The sequence below is a fragment of the Ischnura elegans genome, chromosome 5, assembly GCF_921293095.1.
Source record: "Ischnura elegans chromosome 5, ioIscEleg1.1, whole genome shotgun sequence".
In the NCBI taxonomy this organism is placed as follows: Eukaryota; Metazoa; Arthropoda; class Insecta; order Odonata; family Coenagrionidae; genus Ischnura; species Ischnura elegans.
In genome coordinates, this window is record NC_060250.1 from 134,281,529 (window position 1) to 134,300,919 (window position 19,391).

General features: G+C 44.6%; 1 protein-coding gene and 6 non-coding genes across 9 annotated transcripts in view; 3 read left to right on the forward strand and 4 right to left on the reverse strand.

The window, feature by feature from the left end:
* LOC124159594 (1-phosphatidylinositol 4,5-bisphosphate phosphodiesterase gamma-1) overlaps nt 1–19,391 on the forward strand; it is a 182,621-nt gene that overhangs the window by 28,393 nt on the left and 134,837 nt on the right. The gene's annotated exons all lie outside the window — the stretch shown is intronic.
* Nucleotides 983–1,055, reverse strand: Trnas-gga. Its single transcript has one exon. It is a non-coding gene; the product is annotated as a tRNA-Ser (tRNA).
* Nucleotides 1,459–1,531, reverse strand: Trnas-gga. Its single transcript has one exon. It is a non-coding gene; the product is annotated as a tRNA-Ser (tRNA).
* Nucleotides 1,935–2,007, reverse strand: Trnas-gga. The gene has a single exon. It is a non-coding gene; the product is annotated as a tRNA-Ser (tRNA).
* Nucleotides 2,411–2,483, reverse strand: Trnas-gga. The gene has a single exon. It is a non-coding gene; the product is annotated as a tRNA-Ser (tRNA).
* Nucleotides 2,662–2,734, forward strand: Trnas-gga. Its single transcript has one exon. It is a non-coding gene; the product is annotated as a tRNA-Ser (tRNA).
* Nucleotides 3,614–3,686, forward strand: Trnas-gga. Its single transcript has one exon. It is a non-coding gene; the product is annotated as a tRNA-Ser (tRNA).

The following is a 19,391-nucleotide window of genomic DNA, read 5'->3' on the forward strand; positions in this document are numbered from 1 at the left end:
TTGCATGAAGAGCGATGCCCGTTCATTCGGATGCAAAGGGGAGTGGTGGATAAGCCGATATAAAAAGCGGGGCATTTCTGGCACAACAGTATATACACAATATTTTTTGTTGTGCAAGAAATGTCCGACACAGAGGGGAGAGGGAAGGCAAGGAATTGATCGGGAAGGGGTTCGGTGATGAGGATGTGACAAGTTTTGCATCTTGCACGGTTGCAGGGCGAGGGCTGTGGTTTAATATAGGTACTTTGTTTGGGCAGTGGTTTGGTTGTTTTTAAGATGCTGTCCAGATTTGGTGGTCTTTTAAAAACGAGTGAGGGGCATCGCGGGAAAAATCTGGAAGTGGTCGTGTTGTCTGAAAGGATGGGGAAAAGGTCTTTTAGGGTCCTACGCAGTACGTCCACGCCCGGAAAAAAGGTCGTACAGAGAGAAAGAAACTGCGAAGAATTGTCCCCGCCTAGTTTTTTTGGGACATATGATTTTTTTCGGATCTTATTCCGGAGGAGGGGTTCCGGGTAACCCCTTCTCCTGAGAGCATGGTGTAAATTTGAAAGGAATCTATTAAGGGAGTCTGGATTATTACATATTCTGTGACCACGGATGGAAAGAGAAAAAGGGAGGGAGCGTTTTGTATGTGTCGGATGACAGCTATTGTAGTGTAGATATTGCTGTTTGTTTGTGTTTTTAATGTAACCTTTCCCCGTAAGTTCCTCACTTTTATTTTATTTTTCGTTTTTCTGTCAATTTCTAAGTTTTTTTGTGTGCCCACCCTAGGGCAAGAAGAATTTCTTTTACATTATATATATTATATATATATATATATATATATGTTTCAAATTCACATTCACACAGGTCGCCACAGGCGAATATACAATCATAATAACATAATAGAAATGGAAACAAAGAGATAGAAACATAAATACAGGACGATGACACACTGTGGCGTGGAGATGGAATGAAGGCCGAAAACACATGGAAAAAAGTTCACCTGAACCGGGAATCGAACCACGGACCTTCTGCTTTCCGGGCAGATGCTCAGACCACCGAGCTATCCAGGCTAATCTAATCTCCAGTGTTTTCGGCGGGGGTTTATACACCAAATCCCCCGAGGTCTAGCCCTATCATTTGGCCAAGAGATGGCTCTGGGCGTAGGTCCCGCCACGAACGAAGAATTCAACGCGGACAGAAGAAGAAATGGAATTAAAGATGGTCACAATCACACTCACAGTAGGATAGATATAGCACATGCGTTTCGGGGAACGCTGATCCCAAGAAGAGGAAACGAACCATATAGGTCTAATACATTTCAAATTCACATTCACACAGGTCGCCACAGGCGAATATACAATCATAATAACATATAATAGAAATGGAAACAAAGAGATAGAAACATAAATACAGGACGATGACACACTGTGGCGTGGAGATGGAATGAAGGCCGAAAACACATGGAAAAAAGTTCACCTGAACCGGGAATCGAACCACGGACCTTCTGCTTTCCGGGCAGATGCTCAGACCACCGAGCTATCCAGGCTAATCTAATCTCCAGTGTTTTCGGCGGGGGTTTATACACCAAATCCCCCGAGGTCTAGCCCTATCATTTGGCCAAGAGATGGCTCTGGGCGTAGGTCCCGCCACGAACGAAGAATTCAACGCGGACAGAAGAAGAAATGGAATTAAAGATGGTCACAATCACACTCACAGTAGGATAGATATAGCACATGCGTTTCGGGGAACGCTGATCCCAAGAAGAGGAAACGAACCATATAGGTCTAATACATTTCAAATTCACATTCACACAGGTCGCCACAGGCGAATATACAATCATAATAACATATAATAGAAATGGAAACAAAGAGATAGAAACATAAATACAGGACGATGACACACTGTGGCGTGGAGATGGAATGAAGGCCGAAAACACATGGAAAAAAGTTCACCTGAACCGGGAATCGAACCACGGACCTTCTGCTTTCCGGGCAGATGCTCAGACCACCGAGCTATCCAGGCTAATCTAATCTCCAGTGTTTTCGGCGGGGGTTTATACACCAAATCCCCCGAGGTCTAGCCCTATCATTTGGCCAAGAGATGGCTCTGGGCGTAGGTCCCGCCACGAACGAAGAATTCAACGCGGACAGAAGAAGAAATGGAATTAAAGATGGTCACAATCACACTCACAGTAGGATAGATATAGCACATGCGTTTCGGGGAACGCTGATCCCAAGAAGAGGAAACGAACCATATAGGTCTAATACATTTCAAATTCACATTCACACAGGTCGCCACAGGCGAATATACAATCATAATAACATATAATAGAAATGGAAACAAAGAGATAGAAACATAAATACAGGACGATGACACACTGTGGCGTGGAGATGGAATGAAGGCCGAAAACACATGGAAAAAAGTTCACCTGAACCGGGAATCGAACCACGGACCTTCTGCTTTCCGGGCAGATGCTCAGACCACCGAGCTATCCAGGCTAATCTAATCTCCAGTGTTTTCGGCGGGGGTTTATACACCAAATCCCCCGAGGTCCGCGTTGAATTCTTCGTTCGTGGCGGGACCTACGCCCAGAGCCATCTCTTGGCCAAATGATAGGGTTAGACCTCGGGGGATTTGGTGTATAAACCCCCGCCGAAAACACTGGAGATTAGATTAGCCTGGATAGCTCGGTGGTCTGAGCATCTGCCCGGAAAGCAGAAGGTCCGTGGTTCGATTCCCGGTTCAGGTGAACTTTTTTCCATGTGTTTTCGGCCTTCATTCCATCTCCACGCCACAGTGTGTCATCGTCCTGTATTTATGTTTCTATCTCTTTGTTTCCATTTCTATTATATGTTATTATGATTGTATATTCGCCTGTGGCGACCTGTGTGAATGTGAATTTGAAATGTATTAGACCTATATGGTTCGTTTCCTCTTCTTGGGATCAGCGTTCCCCGAAACGCATGTGCTATATCTATCCTACTGTGAGTGTGATTGTGACCATCTTTAATTCCATTTCTTCTTCTGTCCGCGTTGAATTCTTCGTTCGTGGCGGGACCTACGCCCAGAGCCATCTCTTGGCCAAATGATAGGGCTAGACCTCGGGGGATTTGGTGTATAAACCCCCGCCGAAAACACTGGAGATTAGATTAGCCTGGATAGCTCGGTGGTCTGAGCATCTGCCCGGAAAGCAGAAGGTCCGTGGTTCGTTTCCCGGTTCAGGTGAACTTTTTTCCATGTGTTTTCGGCCTTCATTCCATCTCCACGCCACAGTGTGTCATCGTCCTGTATTTATGTTTCTATCTCTTTGTTTCCATTTCTATTATATGTTATTATGATTGTATATTCGCCTGTGGCGACCTGTGTGAATGTGAATTTGAAATGTATTAGACCTATATGGTTCGTTTCCTCTTCTTGGGATCAGCGTTCCCCGAAACGCATGTGCTATATCTATCCTACTGTGAGTGTGATTGTGACCATCTTTAATTCCATTTCTTCTTCTGTCCGCGTTGAATTCTTCGTTCGTGGCGGGACCTACGCCCAGAGCCATCTCTTGGCCAAATGATAGGGCTAGACCTCGGGGGATTTGGTGTATAAACCCCCGCCGAAAACACTGGAGATTAGATTAGCCTGGATAGCTCGGTGGTCTGAGCATCTGCCCGGAAAGCAGAAGGTCCGTGGTTCGATTCCCGGTTCAGGTGAACTTTTTTCCATGTGTTTTCGGCCTTCATTCCATCTCCACGCCACAGTGTGTCATCGTCCTGTATTTATGTTTCTATCTCTTTGTTTCCATTTCTATTATATGTTATTATGATTATATATATATATGTATATACACTTCGAAATGTTCCTCGGCGAGGTAAATATCATAAAAAAACCCTAGGATGGGCAGTATCAGAACACACAATAAGGAATAGAAACTCACAAATGAGTGTGAGTTTCTATTCCTTATTGTGTGTTCTGATACTGCCCATCCTAGGGTTTTTTTTATGATATATCCCATCTATATACAGCCCTTGTGGTGACTGACTCATGGATACAAATTCCCGACCACTTCTAGAAGTGCTGGAGAGCTGAAATTTGGCAGGCATGCGGGGATCCCGAAATGATCCGGAGGAAAAATCCGAAAACCGGAAGTTTCCGCCACGTGTCGTCGCTAGGTCGACAAAATGGCCGAAATCGCGCATTTCCCGGGAACAGTTTTTCGGTTTTTATTTTACTGCGGGCTAACCGTTTATGCCACACGGATTGTTAATGCATTGTTTGAAAGCTAATAAATGTGGGCACGTAATAACGTAATTTTCTAATTTTCTTTTTAAGAAAATTGCTGCCAAAATGGCGTCCAAAAATTGATTTTTCGCAAAACATTTCATACATTCCCCTCCCCTCGACTTAATTTAAGGTGTTGAATAACGAAAATGATTATTATATATGCTCATAATATTGTCTACGAAACATAGGTAACAATTTTCTTTCGTCGTCCTTGGTTACTCAGAAAAAAATTAAAATATTCCGAAAATCACCGAAAATTACGATTTCCAAAAGATTAACACAAGATTTTGTCAATTTTAACCTGACCGATTTCTTTCAAACTTTGTAGTTACATGCTGCTATGCATTGTCTTTCAGAAAACATGAACTTTTAATAAATGATTCAATGGATTTAACCGCTAAAAAATAAAAATGGCGGACACTACTCACTTTTTTCGGGGACTGGTTTGCTTTGTATTGTATTACTCTCGAAATATGGATGTCATAGGGCACACTTCTGCTAGATTTGACGGTAAATGAATGTGACCATATAATTTCGTCATCTTTAAACCCCCCGAAACCCCCTAAAAAATAAAAATATGCACATAAGTAGCTTTTTCGGGTACTTCACGTCACAATTCCGCCGCTTTTCCAAGCCTTACCACTCATCGCTACGGAATTGATGTGGACAATTGATAACCCCTGGTAGTGCAAACCTATAAACCCCCGGTAAACCCACATACACCCCCCAAAAAAATAAAAAATTTCATAAAAGTCTACTTTTTGGGTACTTTTCGTGACTAAACAACCGCCCCCAACGACTCATCCCCACGGAATTTATGTGAACGGTTGGTAACCGCCAGGAGTACACGCATATAAACCCCCGGTATCCCCCTGAAATCCCCCCTAAGTGTAAAATGTACCATTATGTCTCCTATTTGGTAACTTCTCGCAAACAATACGCCGCACTACCCGTACCCTCTGAGATTTAGATCCGGAATATTTGATGAGGGCGGGCCACCGTAGACCATACGGGAAAATATACCAGGAAACCTCCGAAGGAAAAATCCGAAAACCGGAAGTTTCCGCCACGTGTCGTGGCTAGGACGACAAAATGGCCGAAATCGCGCCTTTCCCGGGGACGGTATTTCGGTTTTTATTTTACTGCGCGTGAACGGTGTGTGCCACGCGGATAGTTTATGTACGTTTTGAAAGCTGATTAATGTAGTCACGTAAATATGTAATGGTCTTAGATGATTTTAAAATAAATTGCCGCACAAATGGCGTCCGAAAATGTTTTTTTCGAAACAAATGTCATAACTCCCTCTCCCCTCGTCGTAATAGCTGTTGTAGAATACTGAAAATGAATATTATATATGCTTATAACATCGTCTACGATATGTAGGTAACAATTTTCTTTCGTCGTCGATGGTTTTCCAGAAAAAAATACAAACGTTCCCAAAATCACCGAAAATTGCGATTTTCAAAAGATTGACACAAGATTTCTTCAATATTTTCCCGACCGATGTCTTTTAAACTCCACAATTACATACATCTATACATATGGTTTCCGAAAATGTAAGAATTTAATAAATGTTGCAGTCGATATAACAGCGACAAAATAAAAATGGCGGACACTACTATTTTTTTCCGGGGAGAAGTTTACTTTTTATTGTACTACTATCGAAATATGGATGTCATAGGGCACAGTTCTCTTAGATATGATAGTAAATGCATGTGGCCATATGATAAGGTCATCCTTAAACCCCCTGAAACCCCCTAAAAATTAAAATTTGCATATAAGTAGCCTTTTCGGGTACTTTTCATCACAATTCCGCCGCTTTTCCAAGCCTTACCACTCATCGCTACGGAATTGATGTGGACAATTGATGACCCTTGGTAGCCATAAAACCTATAAACCCCCGGTAAACCCACATACACCCCCCAAAAAATAAAGTTTTGCCAATAAGTCTACTTTTTCGGTACTTTTCGTGACTATTCCACCGCTGGTTCTTACCCCAACGACTCATCCCTACGGAATTTAAGTGAACGGATGGTGACCGCCAACAGTACACACATATAAACCCCCGGTATCCCCCTGAAATCCCCCCTAAGTGTAAAATGTACCATTATGTCTCCTGTTTGGGAACTTCTCGCAAACATTACGCCGCACTACCCGTCCCCTCTGAGCTCTAGATCCGGAATATTTGTGGAGGGCGGGCCACCGTAAACCATACGGGAAAATATACCAGAAAACCCCCGATCAACTCCTGAAACCTCGGCGAAAAAAAAATAAAAAAAGTTTAAAGTCGCTTTTCCGAGTAGTTTTCGTCACAATTTAGCCGGTGCCTCTACTACTTATTAAAACCCCCGATATCCCCGTGAAACCTCCCAGAAAAGTTTTGTAATAAATCGCCTCACCAAGTAAAAGAATCGTCAGAATTCCGCCACTGTTCGGGACCCCTAGGACTTATCGGCACGGAATTTATGAGAACGATTTGTGAACACTGGTTTTCACACGTATAAAACCCCCGGTATTCCGTTGGAACCCCCCCGCAAAAAATGAAAACTTGCCATTAAGTCTTCTTTTATGGGTACTTGTCCCCACTATTACGCCGCATTGCACTACCCTTTAAAATCATCGCCACATGATAATTGTGGACGATTGATGACCGCATGTATAACACATGAAAACCCCCTAATCCCCCTGGGCACCCCTCTCGGTGGAGAGGAACATTTATGAGGACTAAGCGGAGCAGCCGCGGGGGGCTCATCATCCACAAGGCGGCGAAGCCGCCCCACAACGGGGAACTGTGAAGCCGTTCCGAGGAGTAACTGGCGTAGGCGAGGGGGAGCTTCAGTAACCCTTGGGCGGCGAAGCCGCCCCGACGTTAAAGCGGCGCAGCCGCTGTGGGCTCCCTACGCCCCTGGGCGGCGAAGCCCCTTAAACGAAAAACGGTGAAATAGTTCCAAAATGCCCTTGCCCTCTGGGCGGCTATGCCGACCCCTGACGAGGAACGGCGAAGCCATTCCGAGTATTGAGCGGGTTAGCCCCGGGGGGGCACACTCAACCCCTGGGCGGCGAAGCCGCCTCTCAACGAGGAACGGCGTAGCCGTTCCGAGGAATGAGTGGGGCGCTTCCCTACCCCCTGGCCGGCGAAGCCGGCCACTAGCTGAGGTGAGATTATTCGAACTAAAATTCTTCGAAGAATCACAAATGTAGACGGCGAAGCCGGAACCGGGGTTTTTAAGGGGCGGAGCCCCTTAGCGAGCGCGCGGAGCGCAGCGAGTCCTATCTATATACAGCCCTTGAGGTAACTGACTCACTGATGGATACAAATTCCCGACCACTTCCAGAAGTGCTGGAGAGCTGAAATTTGGCACGCGTGCGGGGAATCCAAAATGATGCGGAGGAAAAATCCGAAAACCGGAAGTCTCCGCCACGTGTCGTCGCCAGGACGACAAAATGGCCGAAATCGGGCTTTTTCCGGGGACCGTTTTTCGGTTTTTATTTTACTGCGCGCGAACAGTTCGTGCCACATGGATGTTTAATGCATTTTTTGAAAGCTGATAAACGTGGGCACGTAAATATGTAATTTTGTTAGTTTCACTTCAAGAAAATTGCAGCCAAAATGGCGCACAAAAACTGGTGTTTCGAAAATAATTTCATCCCTTCTGCTCCCCTCGACTTAATTTCAAGTGTATGATAACAAAAATGATTATTATATATTCTCACCTGATTCTCCATTTAACTTAGGCAGCAATTTTTTTTGTCACCATTGGCTGCCGAGGAAAAAATTAAAATATGCCGAAAATCGCCAAAAAGTACAATTTCCAAAAGATTAACACGACATTTCGTCCAGTTTTACACGACCGATATCGTTTAGACTTAGTATATGCATAAACATATTCATTTTGTATTAGAAAATTTAAACATTTTTACAATATTGCCATCGATAAACCAGCAAAAAATTAAAAATGGCGGACACTTCCCATTTTTTCCCGGGAGTCCGTTTACTATTTATCGTTATACAGGCGATACATTTCTGTCACACGAACCGTTGATGCATATTATGAAACCCAATAAATGTTGCCTCTTACCTATGTAAGTTTTTAAGTTAATTTCTAAGTTAAACGCTTTCAAAATGGCGTCAAAAAATTGATTTCTCGGAAAATATTTCATACTTTCCACTGCCGTCGGCCTTATTTTGTGAGTTGGGCAACGAAAATGATTATTATATATGTTCATTACATCCTCTACGAAATATAGGTAACAATTTTCTTTCGTCGTTCTTGGTTACTCGGAAAAAAATTAAAATATTCCGAAAATCACCAAAAATTACGATTTCCAAAAGATGAACACAGGATTTGTCAACTTTTACCTCTCCGATTTCTTTGAAATTTAATACTTAGATACACCTATGCATTATCTTTTAGAAAGCATAAATATTTAATAAATGATTTAATTAATATAACCGCGAAAAGATAGAAATGGCGGGCACTACTAATTTTTCCCGGGGAGAGATTTACTTTTTATTGTATTGCTCTCGAAATATGGATGTCATAGGGGCAACTTCTCTTAGATATGATAGTAAATGAATGTGACCATATAATGTTGTCATCTTTAAACCCCCTGAAAACCCCTACAAAATTAAAATTTGCATATATGTAGCCTTTTCGGGTACTTTTCGTCAGAATTCCGCCGCATTTCCAAGCCTTACCACTCATCGCTACGGAATTGATGTAGACGATTGATGACCCCTGGCTGTACAAACCTATAAACCCCCGGTAAACCCACATACACCCCCCAAAAAATAAAATTTTTCATATAAGTCTACTTTTTGTGTACTTTCCGTGACTATTCCAACGCTGGTTCTTACCCCAACGACTAATACCTACGGAATTTATGTGAACGGATGGTGACCGCCAGGAGTACACTCATATAAACCCCCGGTATCCCCCTAAAATCCCCCCAAATGTAAAATGTGCCATTAAATCTCCTATTTGGGAACTTCTCGCAAAGATTACGTCGCACTAACCGTCCCCTCTGAGCTCTAGATCCAGAATGTTTGGTGAAGGCGGGTCACCGTAAACCATACGGGAAAAAATACCAGAAAACCCCCGATCACCTCCTGGAACCTCGCCGAAAAAAATAAAATTTTTAAAGTCGCCATTCCGAATAGTTTTCCTCCCATTTTAGCCGGTGCCACTACTACTTATTAAAACCCCCGATAACCCCGTGAAACCTCCCAAAATGTTTTTTTTTAATCCCCTCTCCAAGTAAAAGAATCGTCAGAATTCCGCCTCTATATTAGACCCCTAGGACTTATCGGCACAGAATTTATGAGAACGATTTGTGACCATTGGTTTAACACCAGTATAAAACCCCCGGTATTCCGTTGGAACCCCCCGCAAAAAAATGAAAAAGTTGCCATTAAGTCTTTATTTATGGGTACTTGTCACCACTATTACGCCGCATTGCCCTACCCTTTACAATCATCTTTACCTTCATAATCACTGTGGAGGATTGGTGACCGCATGCATAACACATTAAAACCCCGAATCCCCCGGGGCACCCCTCTCGGTGGAGAAGACCATTTATGAGGACTAAGCGGAGCAGCCGCGGGGGGCTCTTCATCCCCAAGGCGGCGAAACCATTCCGAGGAGTAACTGGCGTAGGCGAGGGGGAGCTTCAGTAACCCCCGGGCGGCGAAGCCGCCCCGATGTTTGAAACGGCGCAGCCGCTGTGGGCTCCCTCCGCCCTTTGGCGGCGAAGCCGCCCCTTAATCGAATACCGGTGAAACAGTTCCGAAATGCCCTTGCCCTCTGGGCGGCTATGCAGACGCCAGACGATGAACGGCGAAGTACTTTTTGGGTAATTTTCGTGACTATACCACTGCTGGTTCTTACCCCAACGACTCATCCCCACGGAGTTTATGTGAACGAATGGTGAGCGCCAGGAGTACGCACATATAAACCCCCGGTATCCCCCTGAAATCCCATCCCTGAAATGCCATTAAGTCTACTATTTGAGAACTTAAAACGAGCATTACGCCGCACTACCCGTCCCCTCTGAGATCTTGATCCGGAATATTTGGTGAGGGCGAGCCACCGTAAACCATACGAGAAAAATACCAGAAAACTTATGAAACCTACTTGAACATCGCCGAAAATAAAATTATAGTCGCCTTTCCGAGTAGTTTTCGTCACAATTTTACCGATGCCCCTACCACTTATTAAAACCTTGGTAACCCCGTGAAAACTCCCAAAAACATTTCTAATAAATCGCCTCTCCAGGTAAAAGAATCGTCAGACCACTGTTCCGGACCCCTAGGACTTGTCGTCACAGAATTTATGAGAACGATTTGTGACCACTGGTTTGACACAAGTAAAAAACCCCGGTATTCCGCAGGGAACCTCCCGCAAAAAAATGAAAAACATGCCATTAAGTCCTCTTTTATGGGTTCTTGTAGCTACTATTATTCCGCATTGCACTACCCTTTACAATCATCGCTACGTAATCACTGTGGACGATTGGTGATCGCATGCATAACACATTAAAACCCCCGAATCCCCCTGGGCACCCCTCTCGGTGGATAAGACCATTTATGTGGAATAAGCGGAGCAGCCGCGGGGGGGCTCCTCAACACCAAGGCGGCGAAGCCGCCCCACAACGAGGAACGGCGAAGCCGTTTCGAGGAGTAACTGGCGTAGGCGAGGTGGAGCTTCAATAACCCCCGGGCGGCGATGCCGCCCCGACGTTCAAGCGGCGCAGCCGCTATGGGCTCCCCCCACCTCTTGGCAGCGAAGCCGCCCCTTAAACGAATAACGGTGAAACAGTTCCGAAATGCCCTCGCCCTCTGGACGGCTATGCCGACCCCAGACGAGAAACGGCGAAGCCGTTCCGGGGAAGGAGTGCGGCACTTTCCTACCCCCTGGCCGGCGAAGCCGGCCCCTAGCTTAGGTGAGATTATTTGAAATAAAATTCTTCGAACGACCACAAATGTAGACGGCGAAGCCGGAACCGGGGTTTTAAGGGGCGGAGCCCCTTAACGAGCGCGCGCAGCGCAGCGAGTCCTATCTATATACAGCCCTTGAGGTAACTGACTCACTGATGGATACAAATTCCCGACCACTTCCAGAAGTGCTGGAGAGCTGAAATTTGGCACGCGTGCGGGGAATCCAAAATGATGCGGAGGAAAAATCCGAAAACCGGAAGTCTCCGCCACGTGTCGTCGCCAGGACGACAAAATGGCCGAAATCGGGCTTTTTCCGGGGACCGTTTTTCGGTTTTTATTTTACTGCGCGCGAACAGTTCGTGCCACATGGATGTTTAATGCATTTTTTGAAAGCTGATAAACGTGGGCACGTAAATATGTAATTTTGTTAGTTTCACTTCAAGAAAATTGCAGCCAAAATGGCGCACAAAAACTGGTGTTTCGAAAATAATTTCATCCCTTCTGCTCCCCTCGACTTAATTTCAAGTGTATGATAACAAAAATGATTATTATATATTCTCACCTGATTCTCCATTTAACTTAGGCAGCAATTTTTTTTGTCACCATTGGCTGCCGAGGAAAAAATTAAAATATGCCGAAAATCGCCAAAAAGTACAATTTCCAAAAGATTAACACGACATTTCGTCCAGTTTTACACGACCGATATCGTTTAGACTTAGTATATGCATAAACATATTCATTTTGTATTAGAAAATTTAAACATTTTTACAATATTGCCATCGATAAACCAGCAAAAAATTAAAAATGGCGGACACTTCCCATTTTTTCCCGGGAGTCCGTTTACTATTTATCGTTATACAGGCGATACATTTCTGTCACACGAACCGTTGATGCATATTATGAAACCCAATAAATGTTGCCTCTTACCTATGTAAGTTTTTAAGTTAATTTCTAAGTTAAACGCTTTCAAAATGGCGTCAAAAAATTGATTTCTCGGAAAATATTTCATACTTTCCACTGCCGTCGGCCTTATTTTGTGAGTTGGGCAACGAAAATGATTATTATATATGTTCATTACATCCTCTACGAAATATAGGTAACAATTTTCTTTCGTCGTTCTTGGTTACTCGGAAAAAAATTAAAATATTCCGAAAATCACCAAAAATTACGATTTCCAAAAGATGAACACAGGATTTGTCAACTTTTACCTCTCCGATTTCTTTGAAATTTAATACTTAGATACACCTATGCATTATCTTTTAGAAAGCATAAATATTTAATAAATGATTTAATTAATATAACCGCGAAAAGATAGAAATGGCGGGCACTACTAATTTTTCCCGGGGAGAGATTTACTTTTTATTGTATTGCTCTCGAAATATGGATGTCATAGGGGCAACTTCTCTTAGATATGATAGTAAATGAATGTGACCATATAATGTTGTCATCTTTAAACCCCCTGAAAACCCCTACAAAATTAAAATTTGCATATATGTAGCCTTTTCGGGTACTTTTCGTCAGAATTCCGCCGCATTTCCAAGCCTTACCACTCATCGCTACGGAATTGATGTAGACGATTGATGACCCCTGGCTGTACAAACCTATAAACCCCCGGTAAACCCACATACACCCCCCAAAAAATAAAATTTTTCATATAAGTCTACTTTTTGTGTACTTTCCGTGACTATTCCAACGCTGGTTCTTACCCCAACGACTAATACCTACGGAATTTATGTGAACGGATGGTGACCGCCAGGAGTACACTCATATAAACCCCCGGTATCCCCCTAAAATCCCCCCAAATGTAAAATGTGCCATTAAATCTCCTATTTGGGAACTTCTCGCAAAGATTACGTCGCACTAACCGTCCCCTCTGAGCTCTAGATCCAGAATGTTTGGTGAAGGCGGGTCACCGTAAACCATACGGGAAAAAATACCAGAAAACCCCCGATCACCTCCTGGAACCTCGCCGAAAAAAATAAAATTTTTAAAGTCGCCATTCCGAATAGTTTTCCTCCCATTTTAGCCGGTGCCACTACTACTTATTAAAACCCCCGATAACCCCGTGAAACCTCCCAAAATGTTTTTTTTTAATCCCCTCTCCAAGTAAAAGAATCGTCAGAATTCCGCCTCTATATTAGACCCCTAGGACTTATCGGCACAGAATTTATGAGAACGATTTGTGACCATTGGTTTAACACCAGTATAAAACCCCCGGTATTCCGTTGGAACCCCCCGCAAAAAAATGAAAAAGTTGCCATTAAGTCTTTATTTATGGGTACTTGTCACCACTATTACGCCGCATTGCCCTACCCTTTACAATCATCTTTACCTTCATAATCACTGTGGAGGATTGGTGACCGCATGCATAACACATTAAAACCCCGAATCCCCCGGGGCACCCCTCTCGGTGGAGAAGACCATTTATGAGGACTAAGCGGAGCAGCCGCGGGGGGCTCTTCATCCCCAAGGCGGCGAAACCATTCCGAGGAGTAACTGGCGTAGGCGAGGGGGAGCTTCAGTAACCCCCGGGCGGCGAAGCCGCCCCGATGTTTGAAACGGCGCAGCCGCTGTGGGCTCCCTCCGCCCTTTGGCGGCGAAGCCGCCCCTTAATCGAATACCGGTGAAACAGTTCCGAAATGCCCTTGCCCTCTGGGCGGCTATGCAGACGCCAGACGATGAACGGCGAAGTACTTTTTGGGTAATTTTCGTGACTATACCACTGCTGGTTCTTACCCCAACGACTCATCCCCACGGAGTTTATGTGAACGAATGGTGAGCGCCAGGAGTACGCACATATAAACCCCCGGTATCCCCCTGAAATCCCATCCCTGAAATGCCATTAAGTCTACTATTTGAGAACTTAAAACGAGCATTACGCCGCACTACCCGTCCCCTCTGAGATCTTGATCCGGAATATTTGGTGAGGGCGAGCCACCGTAAACCATACGAGAAAAATACCAGAAAACTTATGAAACCTACTTGAACATCGCCGAAAATAAAATTATAGTCGCCTTTCCGAGTAGTTTTCGTCACAATTTTACCGATGCCCCTACCACTTATTAAAACCTTGGTAACCCCGTGAAAACTCCCAAAAACATTTCTAATAAATCGCCTCTCCAGGTAAAAGAATCGTCAGACCACTGTTCCGGACCCCTAGGACTTGTCGTCACAGAATTTATGAGAACGATTTGTGACCACTGGTTTGACACAAGTAAAAAACCCCGGTATTCCGCAGGGAACCTCCCGCAAAAAAATGAAAAACATGCCATTAAGTCCTCTTTTATGGGTTCTTGTAGCTACTATTATTCCGCATTGCACTACCCTTTACAATCATCGCTACGTAATCACTGTGGACGATTGGTGATCGCATGCATAACACATTAAAACCCCCGAATCCCCCTGGGCACCCCTCTCGGTGGATAAGACCATTTATGTGGAATAAGCGGAGCAGCCGCGGGGGGGCTCCTCAACACCAAGGCGGCGAAGCCGCCCCACAACGAGGAACGGCGAAGCCGTTTCGAGGAGTAACTGGCGTAGGCGAGGTGGAGCTTCAATAACCCCCGGGCGGCGATGCCGCCCCGACGTTCAAGCGGCGCAGCCGCTATGGGCTCCCCCCACCTCTTGGCAGCGAAGCCGCCCCTTAAACGAATAACGGTGAAACAGTTCCGAAATGCCCTCGCCCTCTGGACGGCTATGCCGACCCCAGACGAGAAACGGCGAAGCCGTTCCGGGGAAGGAGTGCGGCACTTTCCTACCCCCTGGCCGGCGAAGCCGGCCCCTAGCTTAGGTGAGATTATTTGAAATAAAATTCTTCGAACGACCACAAATGTAGACGGCGAAGCCGGAACCGGGGTTTTAAGGGGCGGAGCCCCTTAACGAGCGCGCGCAGCGCAGCGAGTCCTATCTATATACAGCCCTTGAGGTAACTGACTCACTCATGGATACAAATTCCCGACCACTTCCAGAAATGCTGGAGAGCTGAAATTTGGCACGCGTGCGGGGAATCCGAAATGATGTGGAGGAAAAATCCGAAAACCGGAAGTTTCCGCCACGTGTCGTCGCTAGGACGACAAAATGGCCGAAATCGGGCTTTTTTCGGGGACAGTCTTTCGGTTTTTATTTTACTGCGCGCGAATGGTGTGTGTTACACGGATCAATAATGCATTTCCTGAAAGCTGATGAACGTGGGCATGTAATTACGTAATGTTGTTAATTTCTGCTTAAGAAAATTGCAGCCAAAATGGCGTCCAAAAATTCGTTTTTCTATTAAAATTTCATAACTTCCGCTCCCTTCGACTTAATTTAAGGTGTAGGATAACGAAAATGATTATTATATATGCTTTTAACATCGTCTACGAAATGTAGGTAACAGTTTTCTTTCGTCGTCCTTGGTTACTCAGAAAAAAATTAAAATATTCCGAAAATCACCGAAAATTACGATTTCCAAAAGATTAACACAAGATTATGTCAATTTAAACCTGACCGATTTCTTTCAAACTTTGTAGTTACATACACTTATTTATTGTCTTTCAGAAAACATGAACGTTTAATAAATGATTCAATGTATTTAACCGTGAAAAAATAAAAATGGCGGGCACTACTCACTTTTTTCGGGGACTGGTTTGGTTTTTATTGTATTACTCTCGAAATATGGATGTCGTAGGGCACACTTCTGTTCGATATGACTGTAAATGAATGTGACCATATAGTATCGTCATCTTTAAACCCCCCGAAACCCCCTAAAAAATTAAAATTTTTACAAAAGTAGCCTTTCCGGGTACTTTTCGTCACAATTCCGCCGCTTTTTCAATCCTTACCACTCATCGCTACGTTATTGATGTGGACGATTGATGACCGCTGGCAGTAAAAACCTATAAACCCCCGGTAAACCCTCATAAAACCCCCAAAAAATAAAATGTTGCATATAAGTCTACTTTTTGGGTACTTTTCGTGACTATTCCGCCCCCAACGACTCATCCCCACGGAATTTATGTAAATGGATGGTGACCGCCAGGAGTACACACATTTAAACCCCCGGTATCCCCCTGAAATCCCTCCCAAATGTAAAATGTGTCATTTAGTCTCCTATTTGGGTACTTCTCGCAAACATTACGCCACACTACCCGTCCCCTCTCAGCTCTAGATCCGGAATATTTGGTAGGACGAGCAACCGTAAACCATACGGGAAAAAATACCAGAAACCCCCGATCACCTCCTGGAACATCGCTGAAAAAAAATAAATGAATTTTAAAGTCGCCTTTCCGAGTCGTTTTCGTCACAATTTAACCGGTGCCCCTACCACTTATTAAACCCCCGAAAACCCCGTGAAACCTCCCAAAAAATTTCTAATAAATCGCCTCTCCAGGTAAAAGAATCGTCAGACCACTGTTCCGGACCCCTAGGACTTATCGGTACGGAATTTATGAGAACGATTTGTGACCACTGGTTTAACACAAGTATAAACCCCCGGTATTCCGTTGGAACCCCCTCAAAAAATGAAAAACTTGCCATTAAGTCTTCTTTTATGGGTACTTGTCGCCACTATTACTCCGCATGGCACTACCCTTTACAAGCATCGCTACGTGATCACTGTGGACGAATAGTGACCGCATGCGTAACACATTAAAACCCCCAAATCCCCCTGGGCACCCCTCTCGGTGGAGAAGAGCATTGATGAGGACTAAGCGGAGCAGCCGCGGGGGGGCTCCTCGACCCCAAGGCGGCGAAGCCGCCCCACAACGAGGAACGGCGAAGCCGTTCCGAGGAGTGACTGGCGTAGGCGAGGGGGAGCTTCAGTAACCCTCGGGCGGCGAAGCCGCCCCGACGTTCAAGCGGCGCAGCCGCTTTAGACTCCACCCATCTCAACTCACACACAACCCCTGGGCGGCGAAGCCGCCCTCCAGCGAGGAACGGCGAAGTCATTTCGAGGAATGAGTGGGGCGCCTCCCTACCCCCTGGCCGGCGAAGCCCCTCGCTGAGTTGAGATTATTCTAACTTTAAAAGTCTTCGAGCGACCACAAATGTAGACGGCGAAGCCGGAACCGGGGTTTTTAAGGGGCGGAGCCCCTTAACGAGCGCGCGGAGCGTGCGAGTATATATATACAATGTTTTGGAAAATATGATATGCACGTGGCACGTAATATAAATAGTTCAAGTTAATATCGATAAACACAGAGACACAAAAAAGAAACACTCACATTGAATTCATAAACTCGTCGAAGCTATCGAAGCACTTCAGGCTTCTTCGTCAGCTGAAGTATGAATGGTGAGGAAAGGAGAGGGTTGGTCGCCTGTGGCGACCTGTGTGAATGTGAATTTGAAATGTATATGACCTATATGGTTCGTTTCCTCTTCTTGGGATCAGCGTTCCCCGAAACGCATGTTCTATATTGTGACGAACGGGTTTGCGTCCGTTATAAAATAGAGCAAGAAACACCTCAGAGCGGGGGCGACGTAAAAAACGAGTAATTTTGAGGATGCGAAACGTACGGGATAATTGGAAGGGGAGGCTGAGGGTGAAAGACCACACGTATTCCTGGGTTGCGAACACAAGAAATGCATTTATTGACAAAGATCGCAATAATTAAATTTAACATACAAAAATATGGGGAGTAGCACTTGAAAAAATGTTAGTAGGGCCGGATTGTCAAGGATCAAATACAAAATACAAAGAAACCAAAAATCAACTTGATAACATAAAAGTAAACTTGAAATGAACTGCATTTAAATCTTTTCGCAAGGTTTAAAAAGTCCTCTGCTGCACTTTTGAGATTGAAGATTCACTAATCGTTCCAGCGCTTTCTTGCAATGGGAAAAGAGAGGGATAGGAGGGAGAAACGTTCTCGACGCTGCTTCGACCGGGGACAGTGGTGGGGACACGGTTGATTACTGCACCTTATTCGGGAACACGAGGTGATGACGTGGCCGAGTAGACTTCTCATGCGCTCGTGATGGTTCCTCGTTGCATTTTCCAAGCCGACGACTGGGGAGTTGCCAAGGTGCTTCCTCTCTATCTCCAGTAGCCTGTGGCTCCAATGCTCCACCGCCTCTCTCCAACGTTGGTGGCTCGATCAATCTCGACCGTCCTCTCCACCGTCTATCTCCGATGTTGAGTGGTTCAATGACTCTTCGACCGACTCCTCTCCACCGTCTCTCTCCGATGTTGAGTGGTTCAAAGACTGGCTGTCTCTCTTCGATGTTGAGTGTCCCATCACTGACTGTCTCGTGAGAGGGGAAGGGAGGGGAGGGCAGTGGTTCCACTAGCGCGCTCTGTCGGGTCGCGATTCACCTTGTTTGCGCGGTATTTAAAAAAAAATGCTATTCACACGCACACATGAAACAATTACATTTATACCGAATACACTCAAATAGTAACAAAAAGGAAAGGGTAGGAATTGTGACAAGTGCTACTCTTAAATGATAATTAGCGCTGCCGTTACAATATCTTTCCTACTGTGTGTGTGATTGTGACCATCTTTAATTCCATTTCTTCTTCTGTCCGCGTTGAATTCTTCGTTCGTGGCGGGACCTACGCCCAGAGCCATCTCTTGGCCAAATGATAGGGCTAGACCTCGGGGGATTTGGTGTATAAACCCCCGCCAAAAACACTGGAGATTAGATTAGCCTGGATAGCTCGGTGGTCTGAGCATCTGCCCGGAAAGCAGAAGGTCCGTGGTTCGATTCCCGGTTCAGATGAACTTTTTTCCATGTGTTTTCGGCCTTCATTCCATCTCCACGCCACAGTGTGTCATCGTCCTGCTATATATATATATATATAATGTATGTTATGTTCGCTATCTCTCATCGAAAAGCTTCAGCGTTAATTATAAGAAAATATACTTTGACAGATCGGCCAATTTACAAGAGAAAGTAAATTGTTGATCTGGAGGTTGAATTAGTATTTAGAATGAGCTGCATAATTTATGTGGTATAAAACATTGCACATGTCTCGCATACATTTCCCCTAAATGATGTTGTTATAAAAATATTGCTGAAGGTGGGAATGATGTTCAAATTTCCCTCCTACTGGTACTATAGATAATATCAAAACTCAATTTCCAAACTGCAGCAAAAGTGGCTTTTTAATTATATGTAAATAATAATAATTATCTTCTTGTATAATTTTTATTGACAATCTTTGTAAATATCTGGTATTCATTGAACGATGAGGGGGTAGAGGAAAGGAATCTGATTC